The sequence below is a fragment of the Semicossyphus pulcher genome, unplaced genomic scaffold (assembly GCF_022749685.1).
Source record: "Semicossyphus pulcher isolate SPU_LCO1_2020_fin unplaced genomic scaffold, fSemPul1.0.p SCAF_25, whole genome shotgun sequence".
NCBI classification, from domain to species: domain Eukaryota; kingdom Metazoa; phylum Chordata; class Actinopteri; order Labriformes; family Labridae; genus Semicossyphus; species Semicossyphus pulcher.
Genome location: NW_027211699.1, coordinates 4,027,842 through 4,043,292, shown reverse-complemented (window position 1 = coordinate 4,043,292; position 15,451 = coordinate 4,027,842).

Genomic DNA, 15,451 nt, shown 5'->3' with positions numbered 1-15,451 from the left:
GTTCACTCGCGGTCGGCAGAAAGCAGATGAGTCAGAGGAGGAGGGAGTCAGGAGAAGTGCGGGGTTACGGAAGGGTTGACAGACAAGCCTGCGTGAGAAACTGAAACTGGCACTCATTTACTACTTGGAGTCAGACAGGTGAGATTTACAGCTTCGGGTATTTTAGATTATGCAATTTAATGATCACAGAGTAAGAGACTCAGATGTATCACTTCCAATTTATCCACGCTACGGTCCTTTAGATGTTAAATTATGGGAAAACAAGTGTTTTAATGCGCCTCTAAAAAAAGTCCCAAGACGTTAAAGGCAAAACATACTTCATCAAATAGGATGAATCTACTTTAATAACCAGCACATCATCAACTGAGTGTGAGTCATATGATGTGTGAGGCGACAACCAAACGCCGGAAACAGAAACTGTCACGGGCAGCTACAGAGGAGGAGGCAGGACTGCGGGACAACTGATGGTCAGGTCCAATTACCAGGAAAAATAGTCCTTTAGGCAGATGACGCTGTGGGTAAACACAACTCTCTGACAGGTGTGTGTGCGTGTGTGCCAGAGAAGGAGAGAGAGTTAAAGAAAGACTGGGAGGGTATGGCTTGTGCATGTGGGTGGGTGGTGTCATTAAGAGAGCAGGGACTGTGCTTTCCTATATTGCTCGCGATTCAAATTTATTGCTCATGTTCTTTCGTCTGGCACCAAACTGTTAGCACAATTTCCTCCGACGTTAAATGAAGCGATTGTTATTCAGAGCACATTGAGGAGAGAAGTATAACAGCACTTTAAAACACACAGCTTCAAACGAGTCTATGAAGTATTGTGTTCGTTTGCTTTTAGCCGACGTGAAGCGTCAGGGTTCACATCTTAATGCCCAGAGGTGCAAAAATGTTTAATAAGAACGTCATTTGTCTTATTGCTGCTTTTGTTTTGCTAATTGCTAGCCTGTGGGGTGTTTACTAAATGAACAATTGTTCTATAATTACAATATTGTGCCATTACAGCCTCACACCCTTGTGTGCATACGGTATAGTTGTAGTTCTATGCTTGTATCAATATTAAGCTCCTTTATGTGGCATCTGGAAGGATGGAGCAGACTAGCTGTTAAAAATGGCCTGTTAAAGGGGGGGTATTATGCTAATTTTTAAACTTCATATTTCACTCTGTGATACCTGTGGAGTAGCTTAGCATAATTTAGAGTTAAAAAAAACTCCTCATTTTTCTCACACTGGTGCTCTGTAGGCCCTCACACAGCCTCTGCCTGAAACGCCTCAGTAAGCTCCGTCCCTTTAAGAAACCCGATCCTACAAGCCCGATTTCTTCTGATTTCTTCTGATTCTGATCGTCAGTATCTCAGTGATTTTACAACGAAAGGTAGGTTCCTCGTTTGAAAGTTGGCCGGTCAACGCAAACACGAAGTGTTAGCTTGCTAGCATCCAAATGGAAGACCACCGGATCAATTTCTTAGAGCCAAACAGCCAAACTGTTTGACACAAGATAATTGGTCGGATATGTAAGTTGCTGTTTGTGAATGATTGTTGGATGGCAGTTACGTCCAAAAGCAACACACGTCTGGACGACCCTCTGGGAAGGTGAGCACGCTTCATCTTGCCTCTCGGGCCTTTCTGCAGAAAGCAGACACGGTCTCCTCTCGCTGCATTGGTTAGAGAAAGTTGTAGACCAGCGCATTGCAAGTTGTAGCAAGTTTTAACCTTTCTAGTTGTGAATCTTTGACTGAACTGAACCTTAAAGCTCAGATCTTTGGACAGAGTCAACGCTAGCTGTTTCCCCCTAGTTGAGATCTTTGTGCTAAGCTAAGCTAACTGACTGTGGCACGTATAATAACCTTACAAACATGAGAGTGGAGTCAATCTTTTTCTCCACTCATGTCAAACTCCAATATTCCCTTAACTAAGATGTGTCATAAAGTCAAGAAAACATAAAAGACCCTTCATTTACCTCTTAAATTATTGGGTGTCTACGTTTACATTTGACACGAGAATACCAAAGACATGTTTTGCCCACAGAGCTACAGTTTCTCGTTTGTCCTCCAAGACATGATACTGAAGTCCTCAGAGTCTCCCTCCGGCCCTCTATCCCACCAAACTCCAACACTGGACAGAAATCACTGGTGCAGGGAACGGGATAATGATCGCGTGTCTTCCATCAACCATCTACAGTATACCGCCAGCTGAGTTCAGCGAGACCTCCATCCAGGCCATCCAGGCCTGAAGGCACTGCTGCTGGGAGCTGAATCTTGTCTCCAGCTTTGGTTTGTGAGCCTTCATAGCCTTAAATTCAACTCAAATGCTTAAAGACCATAAAATAAAGACAAAGAGTGAAAGTATTAACAGCGAGCGAGGTTTTTTTCTCCGTCTGGAAAGGAGTGTATCATTGTTCCCCATCTCCAAATCGTATTAACGACACATTAGTACTTCAAAGGGACTTATGTTCTCAGCTAATGCTAAAGTGACCCCGCTACAGCCTAATGATGTCATACTTCTTGAAACCTACACCCTCAAATTTGTAGGCACTTTTCTTGACTTGAGACAGTAACGTTGGTGAACATAGCACCATGGGAAAAGAGGTTGTAGCCATTAATCTGCCCTGACCCAACGCTCCTTGAAAGACACGCACTCACTACCAAAAAGAAAACACACCATTCACACACAAAAATGCACAATCATTTGTGATAGTACTCACAAGTAAACCCAGCGCCCCAGACTGTTTCTCCTTCCATCGAGTGTGTTTATACATCCCATTGTACAGTCAAGATGTACTCTGTGTGTAAGTGCCCACCCTGTCACAATGGAGGAGAGTGATTGGCGGTAACACTCGACTGCACACGCACTGCACAGGGCCACAATGGAAAACAAATCTCTGCCATTCAGACGCCCCACTGCTGGGACGCTGTGCTGTGAAGAGGTCCGCTGAGCAGGACTCAGAAAGTGATGTATGCCTGTCCTGACACCGTCGGCGGTGATGTGGAAAAAAATAATTGATCATCAGCGCTGATGTCAGGATGTTGGCAGCGTTTATGCGATCAGTTTCAGACAGTGATAGTCGCTGTTTGTGAGTCCAGATTTAGTGGTCAAGGCTGACTTTAAATAAGGGCACATGGTCCAGGTCCAGTTAATCAGCTACATTTATGCTGGGTGTAAACTGTCGAATGCCGTTTGACTAAAATTTATAAACAGAAGTCATTTTGGAATTTTAAAACGATAATCCCGTTTCTTTGCATTTTATCAATGAAGGATGACACGGGCGTGCATCGCCATGAACTTTGTAGCGTATGTTTAGTTCTGTATTAAAATGGGTATGCTGTAAGTGTGTATTTCAGATCTCTGAGGGTGCGTTCAGACCTGACAGCTTTGGTCCGGACAGGTGAGAACACGCATTCGAACTCCGGACCATGGTCCATCAGAAAAGACAGGACTCCCCGGTCTGGTTCGATTCAGGTGAGAGTATAAACAGGCTTTTAGTGGGACCTAATATAGGAAGCAAACCAAAAAACTGTGCATTGTGGGTTGCTGACAGACATTGATACTTGCAGAGACAGCCAACACAGCCAGGCAGCAAGATGAGTAGAGGACAAACGTGGGGAGTGATGAGGCAGGGGCGTTAATAGAGACATGGGCTGACTAAACAATTTCACAAATGCTTGTAAACTTACAATAATACAGAGGTATTCAAATGGTCCACTACAAAAAAAACTAAAAGGAGAAAAAACTCTGACAATACATTAAAGCGATTCTCTCTCTTTGTGTACTTTCAGGGAGTTTTTGAACGTGGAAATTCTGACCAACCAGAGCAGCTTCCTCACACATCAAAACCTTTTGGTCCGCTGGTAAAAGCTGCCGTGTGAACACAAACCGAACTCGAGGCAAAATCAAACATTGTAACAATCTGGTCTTTGATTCAGATTAAGTAACTGACTAAAGTTGTGAAAGCCTTACTCTTTTCAAAGTCTCCGAAACAGACAACGTTTGTACATGATCTCATGTGTCACTGAGATAGCGATTTCTATGACTAATTGGTGGTCAGCAGTTCCGACAGGACATTTTGGGATCAGCTCAACTTGGAGAAACAACCAAAAAGTAGCAGGTATTACCAACTAGAGATGTTCCAATACCAATTTTTCCTCTCACAATTCCTACATGAGTATCGGCTGATTGCAAGTAACCCTCTGACACTAGTGCGATTACAAGAATACACTGGATGCTGACATGTTTCTAGCTTTAACTGACATTACACTCTTGGCTAGAAGTGCACTGATGTTGTTTGTTATTGTCACGAAATCATTTACCAGAAACATTTAGATTTTTTTGGCATAATTGGTTATAGTGTCGGATCCGTGGATTGATTGAGATTCTTGCTGGCACCCAATATCACATTTTAGGCAGTATCATTAGTCGATACGGGAATTGGTATCTGTACAACTGTACTACCCACAACTTTTGCCACCAATTCAACAAAAATTCAAGCGAGTTGAGCTGAGTCGAGAAGTACCATCCATCCAACCATCCATTGTCTATACCACTTTTCCTGTTCAGGGTTACAGGGGGCTGGAGCTGAACCCAGCTGTCATTGGGCGAGAGGCTGCCAGTCAATCACAGGGCTGACACATAGAGACAAACGACCTTTCACACCCACATTCACACCTACGGGTAATTTTAGAGCGACCAATCTCTTGACTGGGAGAGGGAACACGCATGCACTGGGAGAACATGCAAACTCTACAAAGAAAAGGCCCAATACGTCCAAAAATGGGATTTTGAACTACTGCACCACCTGCAGCCCCGTTGAGAGAAACCATTCAGTGGAAAGGTTACTTGTAGATTTGTGATGCAACCGCTAAAAATGCTATACACTCTGAGCGGATTAATCCTTGTGCTGAAACCAAATCTATTTATAAAACAAGCGTTGTTGCAGGTTTATTACTAAGTGCGCACTTCCATCACTGAGTTTTCATTGAATTAACGCCATGACGCCACTGAGAGACTCAGCAGTAAATCAAAGCTTAAAAGTTTTGCATTGTGAGTCCGGATTTAAAGGATTTAAAGAGGTGACTACGAAGTCACCAGAGTTCTGACAGCTATCCCTGCGCTCACTGACAGGCCCCCTCGCCTGCCGTCTTTATATTTATGTCTCTAACGCTGCGTCAGATAAAATCAATCACTCACAGATCACACTTTCCTCCTCCTCCCTCTCTCACTCACACCAATATGCCAAGACACCTAAAAGCATGAAAGCAAATGCACTGACACTCCCGCACACACACTGAAGAAACAGAGGTGTGTGATGTCATCGGGGTTTCTAGGCGACCTGTCATTGAACCCTGGGGCCTCTGGTTACAGTAGAGCTGGAAAGATGTGGTCACTCAGCTGTCAATAATGAATGAAGTGTAACTAATGGTGTGTGCGGTGTGTAAACATACAGTTAAGTGCACAACAGGAAGAGGAATATACTTTGTGTGCACAGTATGTGTGATTGCAAATGTGTGAGTGTGTGTGTGTGAGAGTTTTAAAGGCTGGGGGTAATTAAAGCGAGAGGTTTACGGTGTGTGTGTAAAACTCCTCAGCGCAGCGGGGAAGTAAAATCAGTCAGACACCGTTTACCCTACGTTGACACATCGCTCCCCAGATTACTTAAATCTCTTTAATGGATGAGTGTGTAAGTGTGTGTGTGTGTGTGGTGTGTGCCTGGGAATACATTGGGGTTTGATCACACACACTGTGTGACACTCACAGAAAGCTAAAGAAGCAGTTAGTGTTAGTACTCAGTAGAAGTGATTTTGGTTCTTAAAGGGCCGGGAAGTTTTTACAGTCCAATATTATAAAATGATGTTTTTAGGGATGGTGATCAACGCGATTGAGAAAATAGGTAGGGTCAGAATATCTGAACCTAAATATGGTCATAGGTATAATAAATATCATTATATTATCATTAATTCAAAAGGTATTTTTATATAAATGGGAAGAGTGCAACATTTTGGAAATGGTTTGGTTTCTTTTCTTGCAAAGAGTATGATAAGAAGAAGATGTAGCTGCAGCTAGCTAGCTTAGCTAAGCACCAAGTCTTGAAATGGGGAAACAGCATGGAAGTTACTGCACCTAGCTAAGAAATTGTTCGGCAGTTAAACCCTCTTAACAGCGCTTAGTGTTGTTCTTTAATTTTGGTTTTTGTACGGATAAAGAAAATGGAATAAAATGTGCTAACTGTAGCTGGTAAGCTAATTTTCCTACCTTTGGACAGGGCCAGGCTACCATTATGTACGTGCTTCCAGTGTTTCTACCAAGCCAAGCTAGTCAACTAGCAATAGCTTCGTGCTTGTAGTATAGACACAACAGTGGTATTTATCTTCCAATGAAACTCTAAGCAATAAAGGAAATAAACAACATGTCCCAAAAATTGTTCCTTTTCAAAGACCAATTAAAATCCTGCTGTTTGGGAGAGCTTACCAGTCGCACTTGGTCTCAGGTTGTTTGTAATTTTTGCAACCACTATTACGTAAATAAACCGTTCTGTTTCCATTTGTCCAAGAGAGGTGTAATTTCAAAGGGAACCTCATTCAAAAAATATGTCCAAGGAACAGATTATTGAAGTCCATAATGATAACTTCATCAGACAATGAGATGTCTGCCTTTAAAAACTCACTTTTGCCATCACCTGTTCACACTATAGGCAGAAGGACAATGTCCCAAGCACATGACGGCTGGCTGAAACTACCAAGGCTAACAATGTGTTTGTATGTGCACATGCCGGGGTCACAGGGACAGGTCAGGTGGGGATATAGATAAGTGATGAAGTGATCAGTCAGGAGCTTGGAAGAGGGGGCCTCTTCACAATCCATTAAGCCTCACTGGTGCATGACCACAGGACGAAAAAAGAGAGAATCCTCTAAATGCACAGTGCTGACATCACCTTGTTGTGCTCTGCAGATGTAATGCTCATAGACCTTATTCACAGGGCGGCCATTTTTCTGTGATGATATGCAAGTTTGTGAAGCTCAAATGTAGTAAGAATCTAACGGATCACTGTGATTTCCAGCTTTTAATCAACAACTGAAAAGAAATTGGATAGTGAAACTACACTGGGCTGTATTTCAAGTTAAATAACATACTTGCTAACCCATTAGCAACCATTCACAACAGCTAATTATTAGCTTTCAGCCACTTCCTTTCTAATATTATGCTACCGTTACCTAACAAGTGTTTGAATGCTAACATTACCATATGATAGTGTTATGACATCAGGGAAAGGTGTAAATCCCGAGATGATGGTATTCTTAGCTAGCTTATGGTTTATGCTAACGTTAGCTGTATTCTAACGTTAGCTAATAAGTTAGCAAATTAGTTGTTTTACATTGAAATATGGCCCGATGTCCCTTTAGATTTTTAATATCTTTTATATTTTCAGTTACAGATGAATTAGGAAGCAGTGAAATGATGATGATCACAGCAGTACAGCCGCATTTTAGCTTCCCAGCCTAGCATGACGTCAGTAGAAAATGGCTGCCTTTTAAACATGGTAAACAGTAAACACACAAAGCGAGCTACTTTTAGTCCAACCAGTGATCCTGTAATTCTGCATGATGTTTAAATTTCTAAGCTGAGCAGCTGTACATTTGAGCTGCTAATCTGCCTTCAGTCCTATACATAGCAGCTCCATGACATTACCCTTCTATATTTAACTGTCTGATGCAAGATTAGGAGCAAACACAGGAGACCAGGAAATCTGTTCTTTGTTCTTCCTGCTGTCTGTGACAGCGATTACATAACCCTGCCCCCTCCCTTACATAAGTGTCATTAGTCAGCGGTTAATTTCAAACTGTTAAAAATGTTTTGGGAAGCATTCAGTCTGCACTCCTGGTGGCCTTGATTCAAAGTTATAATGTGAAAACTTTTATTTTGACGTGGTAAACTGTAATCCCAGGGAACTTATTTGCACAGCGTGGAAGTGTTGACTGAATGTTTGTTGACAGAGCGTCCTATATAATGTGAAAAAGAAACTTTTATGTGACTCGGGATGACACAGCAGGAGGCTTGAAAACTGTTCATGCACGGATGTGTCAAGAAAAGTTGCATGAAGTAAGCAGCCCTGCCTCATAGAAACGATGTCGTAGGTAGTTGTGAGCTCATATTTTAGCAAATCAAACCGGTCAGTGTATTCAGTATGTAATGCAACAAATTTATGTAATGAACTCCCTGCGTAATGTCCGGTTTCTTAAGTTGCATTAGCGCGGTCTAGTTCCCAGGGGTGAAACGGGAAAAAGCATCTGTCACTGTTGCCCCAATAATCTGCTTTCTGCTCTCATTTTGTTCAGGTTTGGGAGTTCTTAGACTCAATTCTCTGACTCAAATCCCCTCTGAGGGGCTGTCGCTGTGGGGATTTGTGAATTTGTGCCTCTTTCTCACGCTGCCAATCTCTTCCTCCATATATCTTACTGAAAAAAACCTCCTCTTATTTTCTATATGCAGCCTCTTCGTCATTCTTGCACGACCATGGATCGCATTCCTCCTATCGGGCCACTCGGTCACTGAAGCGTCCTTCCTCTGTGGACAGTCTTAACCACTGGAAGCAGAGGGTTTTTAAAAGTTAAATATAAATGTGTTTACTGTAGCAGTAAAGCCTCATGAGATGGGACAAAGTTTCAGTTTGTAGCCCTCTCATGGACGCTAACTCCAGAGGGAAACAGATGGAGAGGGAGAATATGTCTGTGTAGGCCGAACCAGTGGCTTAAAACTCTTTCTTTATCCTGGAGCTTGACAGGGAGTTCATGCGTTAAGCAGAAAAAAGAACATCTGCGTCTTCCATTCTGGGTTTAGTCATTTTTCTTTCTTTCTGTCACACTGACCTCTCCTGATCCCTGGCTCTGCTGGGTACAAATTGTCTAAAAAATTAAGCAAATCAAGCATAAACGAAACCTTGTGGGCTGTGTTTGAAGGAGAGGATTGGATATTTTCAAGTTGCTTGCTAGCAAAGCTAACTAAATAGCGCCAAAGGAAAAGTTGAAGGGACTCCGGTGGGTATCAGGTCGATACTTTAATTGACAAATATGTGGAGCTCTAAACAGATTTCCCCATTTTGACCGCGTCACTACTTCATGAATCCTTGCGGTATCATAAGGACTTGAAGGACGCTAACGTGAACAGAAATTAATTGTCCAAAGAAGTGCAACAATTACGCTGCGTTCCAGACAAACGGGAACTCGAGAACTTCCCAGTAGAAATTTCCAGGTGCACAACGCCAAACCTAAATACTCTCCATGGGAGCGGCCATTGTTGTGTGACGTTAGACATCTGATTCTCGTGAAGTCGATGTCGATGAATCTGCTCCAAGTTCACAAGTAGGAACTCCGACTTTTGAATGCCATTCCAGAGCAATTTTTCTAGAGGTTAGAAAAACTCAACTTACGAGAAAATGACAAAAGTAGTTGCCAAAGAATTTGCGTCATCGCGTCAAACATCGTTTTCCATCGCTGAGTTTGCTGAGGGGTGAGCCATCTCGCATCCTTACTATCTCTGCTGAGAGTTGTGCACGCAAAACAGCGACCGTGAAGCGACAGGTAAACAGAACATGGCAAAATGGCAGCGGGCGATGCAGCACTGTGGCCTCCTAAAACTTCTGAAGTCTGGGAGCATTTCACTGTCAACGCTGCAAAGAAAAGGATGTTGGTAATGCGCGAGATGATGCAGACTTGCATTGATAAGATAATTAGATTCTCAGGTAGTAAACGTTAGCTATCTATAGACTGTGTAGTGCTATGGAAAGAACCTGACGCATCTCTCCTGTAAACATTCAACTTAATAGTCCAAAGTTAGTCGCTCACCTTAAAACCTTTCTTCCTCCTTTTGTTGATCCTATGTTTCAGTCGGAGCCAAATCAGCAGCAAAGTTTATGAAAAGACACATTTATTGTATTTATTGGTAGTTTGCACATGCTTAAAGATTGATATGATGTTTTGGAAAATGATCGCAGAATTGCTATACCGTTATCGTGGGCCACGTATGGCAAGTTACCCCGCAATTTCCACCCCGATGGCAGCAGGAGGGGCAAAGATGTAGCAGTGATGGGAATGCTTCGGAGAGAGAGGAGAAAAAAACATGCTGGTGTAAAGTGGAAGCAAAGAACAGAACATGTCTTTGATGTGAAGCGACAGCATGCACAGTAGAGGGAAAATAAAGTCTGTCTCTATGCATGTGCGTCTGTTTATTCCTGCCATCATGCACCACTCCCTGTTGCAATATGGGACAGCACACCCCTCCATATGAACCCAGCAGTGTGTGACGGTGTATTAAATTTCACGCTTGACTTGGGAAAGAGAGCCACATGATTGAATGTGTTTAGCCGCTTCATAAAAGTGACCAAGGAAGCGCTAAACATTCATCATTATTTGTCTTATGACACCGGACACGTCACACCTGAAGGAAATGGTAATTTAATATGTCTGTTGACTGTCAGGCCAGAAACCTATTAACTCCTGTCGCCCTGTGTGTATCATGAGCTCTGCTGAACATATGTTTGCTGACACAAAAAGGATGATGTCTCTAAAGCAAATAACCAGCTGCTTTATCAAGTTTATACTGCATTCAATAGTCATTTTGAGGGTGGGGGGAAATGTACACAAGGGAAGAGAAAGGGAAATACAGAGTCGTGCTGTTGGTGCAGGGGCGTGTCCACACTTTTCTGGGACGGGGGTGGCCCAACTGAAGCAACTGGGGTGGCATGAAGTAAACAGCATTCCACACTCCACAAACCACTAGCATTAAGATATCATACTGATGCTTTATTTCTTTAAAATATACAGTAAAACAAAATGGATTGACGATATCTTCCATGCTAAAAAAGGACTCAAAAAGAAGTTCTATCTCGAAAAGTCACGATATAAAGTACCAACAAAATAAAACCTACTGGCAGCCGGTTGTAACACAGCCCAATAAGTTGGTTTAAAGATAAGTCCCGCCTCTGCCTTTGGAATGGCATCTTAGGGGGCCAATCAGAATTCAAGGAGGCTCATACCACCTCAGTCCACCCTCTGGACACGCCCCTTTGAAGGATACAAAACCAGTCTCTCTTTATATTTTGTCTTCTTATTTCTGCAGCTGGCTAGCGCTGTCACCTCACAGCTAGAAGGTTCCTGGTTCAAATCCCGGTTCAGACAAAGTGGGCCTTTGTGGAGTTTGCAAATTCTCCCCGTGCATTCGTTGGTTCCCTCCAGGTATTCCAGATTCCTCCCACAGTCCAAAGACATGCTCGTTAGGTTAATTGGTGACTATAAAATTGCCCGTATATGTGAATGTGAGCGTGAAAGGTTGTCAGCCCTGTGAGTCACTAGCGACCAATCCAGGTTCTACCCCACCTCTCGCCCAGTGACAGCTGGGTCAGGCACCTGGGAGGTATCCTGAGGTGTACCAATATCATTTTGAAGCTCCGAATCAGCCAACGAGCAAGAACAAAAAAGAGAACTTTGACACGTCCCTGGTTGAATGTGCACTAATTGTTGCGATGGCGACATTGCGACCTCCTGGAGGGACTGATATGTGTGGTGTTGTGGTGAAACTGCCTGGCTTCTCACAGTAATGGACACTCACTCACCCCCACATCCATTCTTCTGTCCTCGGACCAGTCCTGAATTCTTCCGTCTGACAGCTGCAAATGCTATGATCCCTTATCCAGCACACACGCTGAGACTTATAGTCACAGTATACCCACACAAGGGTCATGATTTTTACCTCTGCCAATCTCAGAGCAGGTTTACTCTAAAGTCTCTTTGTAGAACATATGTCCTGAATGGAATCAATTATAGTAACTGTTACATCAATAAAGAGTGAAACACGGTGGCAATGAATAATTTGGGGACTTGAACACACACACACACACACACACACACACACACACACACATTAGATTCGGACTGAATGATTGCAGGTGTCAGCCCCAACAAGTAGCTGCAGGGCAACAAGGATCAATACAACAGGTCTTGTAATTAACCCATTACCAGCTAAGTGGAAGATTCTCAAGTTCCCATGATGCAGTGCTGTAATGCAGAATTTAAACGGTGACTGTCTGTCCCACTTTCTCCTGGGAAATTTAATTCTTTTTCTATTATTCATCTGTACTTATACTAGGTTACACTATGCTACTTCATTACTCAACAAGAAAATAAGCCTGTCAAAGAAATACAATCTGATATATTAGCAAGAACATTTTGTTGTTTGTGTTTTAAAAACATTGTCACTATAAGGCATTACTCATTACTTGTTAGGAAGGGCCTGACATTACTTTGTCTACGTCTGCTATGTTAAACTAGGAATTAGACCTGTTAACAATGCATTCTTTTTATACAAGGAATTAAGTAGGTCATTGTTTTAATAAATATAATTTGGCATTTAAAATATGTTTCATTTAGTTCAGCTCATAAATCCCTCTGCTGCAACAGCCCGGCTAAAACATATTCAATATAATAAGCACTTCCTTGCTTTGCAACAGAATTAACTAATTAATGGACGAATTAGAAACTTATGATCTTATAAAAATGAAATAATGTAAGAAACAAAGAAAGAAAGTTTTTGTATTCTTTTAACTGAAAATTTAGAGAGAATAAAGAAAAAACTGTGGTTGAAGTGGTGGAGTTGTTGTGCTTCCTCCTTCAGTCAGCCTGCTTCCCAATTAGCTGTCGTTTCGTTCCACATGACAATCCGCAGAGTGCGTGCTCGGCTGTCCTCGGGGTTCCCTCCACAACACAACAGGATATCAGATCCTAATTACTGGATCTGATATCTAACAGTGCGGCCATGACGTTCTTCCGAGCAGTCAGGGGAAGTAAAATCGCTCTTAACAGACCTCACACCACAAGAATATCTGGCAAGATCATCTTAAGAACCGTAAAAATCGGGACTTTGCTCACTTTTGTCTGAGGGGGGAATCAGACCCAAACTTGGCTTGATTATCTCGTAGTGTGCGCCCCGCCCTAAGACTCTTTCTTCATGTTTAAGATCCATGACATTAGTGTCAGGGAAATGTTTTTTTAAAGATATTTTCTAAAGAGGGGGTTTTACGATGTTTCACATTTTAAGACATATAAAAGGTTTCTTAAAGGGACAGAGCTGAATGAGTCGTTTCAGGCAGAGGCTGTGTGAGGCTCTGCACAGAGCACCAGTGTGAGAAAACGGAGCAGTTTTTTTCATTGTAAATAATGCTAAGCTACTTAACAGGTATCACAGAGTGAAATATGAGTGAGTGAAATTAGCATAATACCCCCCCTTTAATGTTTTTTTGTTTTTCATTTTGACATTTTTTCACTATTTTAACGAATGGCTAGACCAAGGTTGTTAAAGGCCAACGGGTCGGCAGCTGATGAGGTCTTCCGAGCTGTTCCTCTCTCTCTCTCTCTGGCTGACGACTGATGGCGGATCGATTCCTCCTTTTCTCCTACTCAGATCTGACAGTGTCATCTGACACATCAATAAAGTTGAGTCAAACATTGTTAACATTCATCGTGCAGTCTCGGCCTCTTTGTATCCTGCAGCGTTATCTTAGCTAGCACGTCGGCTAACACTTAGCTGTTCTGAAGGAACCAGAGTTGTGTTAGATCATTGGTTTTGTTTAATGCAACAGTGTGTCTGGATGAGACCAGGGGTTATAAAGGATCCAGGCACCTCAACACACACACACACACACACACACACACACACACACACACACACACACACACACACACACACACGAAGCACTACTTAAAACTAAAGGTAATTAAAACTTCCCTGACACTAACTGCCCCATTAAGAGACTTTTCAAGACTGCATCTTTTTTTTTTTTTTCAGTGAAAAACTGATATCACAGGTAATGAGACCGTTTGCATTTCCAGCAACAACAACCAGCCCAGAGTCTGACTCTTTTTTTGTGCCGGAGGCGAGACACAAACGCTGCCCTCAATAGACTTATTACCCGTCATCTCAACCTGCGATCCACCTCGACTTTTTTTTCCTGCTCCTTTTGCTTTTATCTTCAAATAATCTGCTCATCTATATTCTACTTTTAATAAAGTGTCAGCTCAGTGTAATAATGCGAGAGTCTGGCGGCTCTCTCTATCAGCATAAGTCCCTACTTGATGCCTTCACCCACGTTCAGGACGACGGCTGATCGTTTTGTTTGTTGTTTTCTGCTTTGATAACGTCCGATGATTTTGACTCATTTTCTCATCCAACCCTGTTGTGCGAGTTGTTTTTCTATTGGCTAGCTCTTAAACTGTTATCACATTTTCACACAATAAAAAGAAATTCTCTCAAATTCTTCAAACATCAAAGCATGTCAATACAAATTGGAACTTGAGTAACTAAAGCTGTTTGGGGCCTGATTCCCTCCTTCTGACTAAAGTAAACAAAGTCCTGATTTTGCGATGGTTCTTAAGATGATCTCTCCAGATGTTCCTGTGGTGTGAGGGATGTTAAGAGTGATTTTACTTCCCCCGATCTGCTCGGAAGAACGTCGTGGGTGCTCCGATGTACTGTAGGGACCACCTGTGGTGATTATTTGTTATGTTTCACTCCTTTTATGGGTTCATAATTATTTCTGGTAATTCGCACTTGGGCGGGGTTTCTCATTATTTGTATCTGTTCAGCTGGGTGGCGGGAAAATGTGAGAAAGCCCACACATGACGACAGATAATGATAGATGTAACAGTTCTGTTCCTGTAGTGTGTTGAGAGCAACGATAGGACCCAAACAGCACACCACACACTGACAGATTCATTCACCAACAACTAGACTCCCAACACTGGAAATCTTGCAAAATCTCTCGCAGTCAAACGCAACTTTACACCCGGATCCCACAGGATCCGTCAGACGGCGCGAGCCCTCACCCACAGGAAGCGTGTCTGATCTGCAGCGCAGCGCAGCGGAGCACTAGCCCAAGCAAGGATTCGCAAGATCACAAGATCACGCAAGAATTGCGAAATCACGCGATAACATCAATGTTAAACAGAGCAACAAACAACAGTTCAGTTTGCACCTCCGAGGTTGATTATCTGCTCATTTGGAAATCTTTTTTCAAGATTTCAGTGTGTTGTTGTTGTGAAAACGGAAATAAGGGGAGTCTGTACCGGTCTGTACATGGTGTTTTATTTTGAAATGACCGGATGCTGTGTGCTGTTTTCGTGTGTGACTTCCTGTTTGGAACACTCTGCTCTGTTCAGCTTGACGCGTGCTTGAAGCGGCCTCCGTCAAAAATAGACTCGGCGCGTCTCTTTAGCGGAGCAGAGCGGAGAGACGCTTCTGGGACAACAAGCATGAAGAATGGCGATGATTTTGTTTTTGGACTTTTTTACAGACATTTCAAGTCATGGAGATGGCGCGAACATGGGCTGTACATGTTACAGTGGCAGGAAGCACATAAAGAGGTTAGGTATTTTTTGTTGACCGTCATCGTCATGGTTTAGTTATTTTTGCCTTT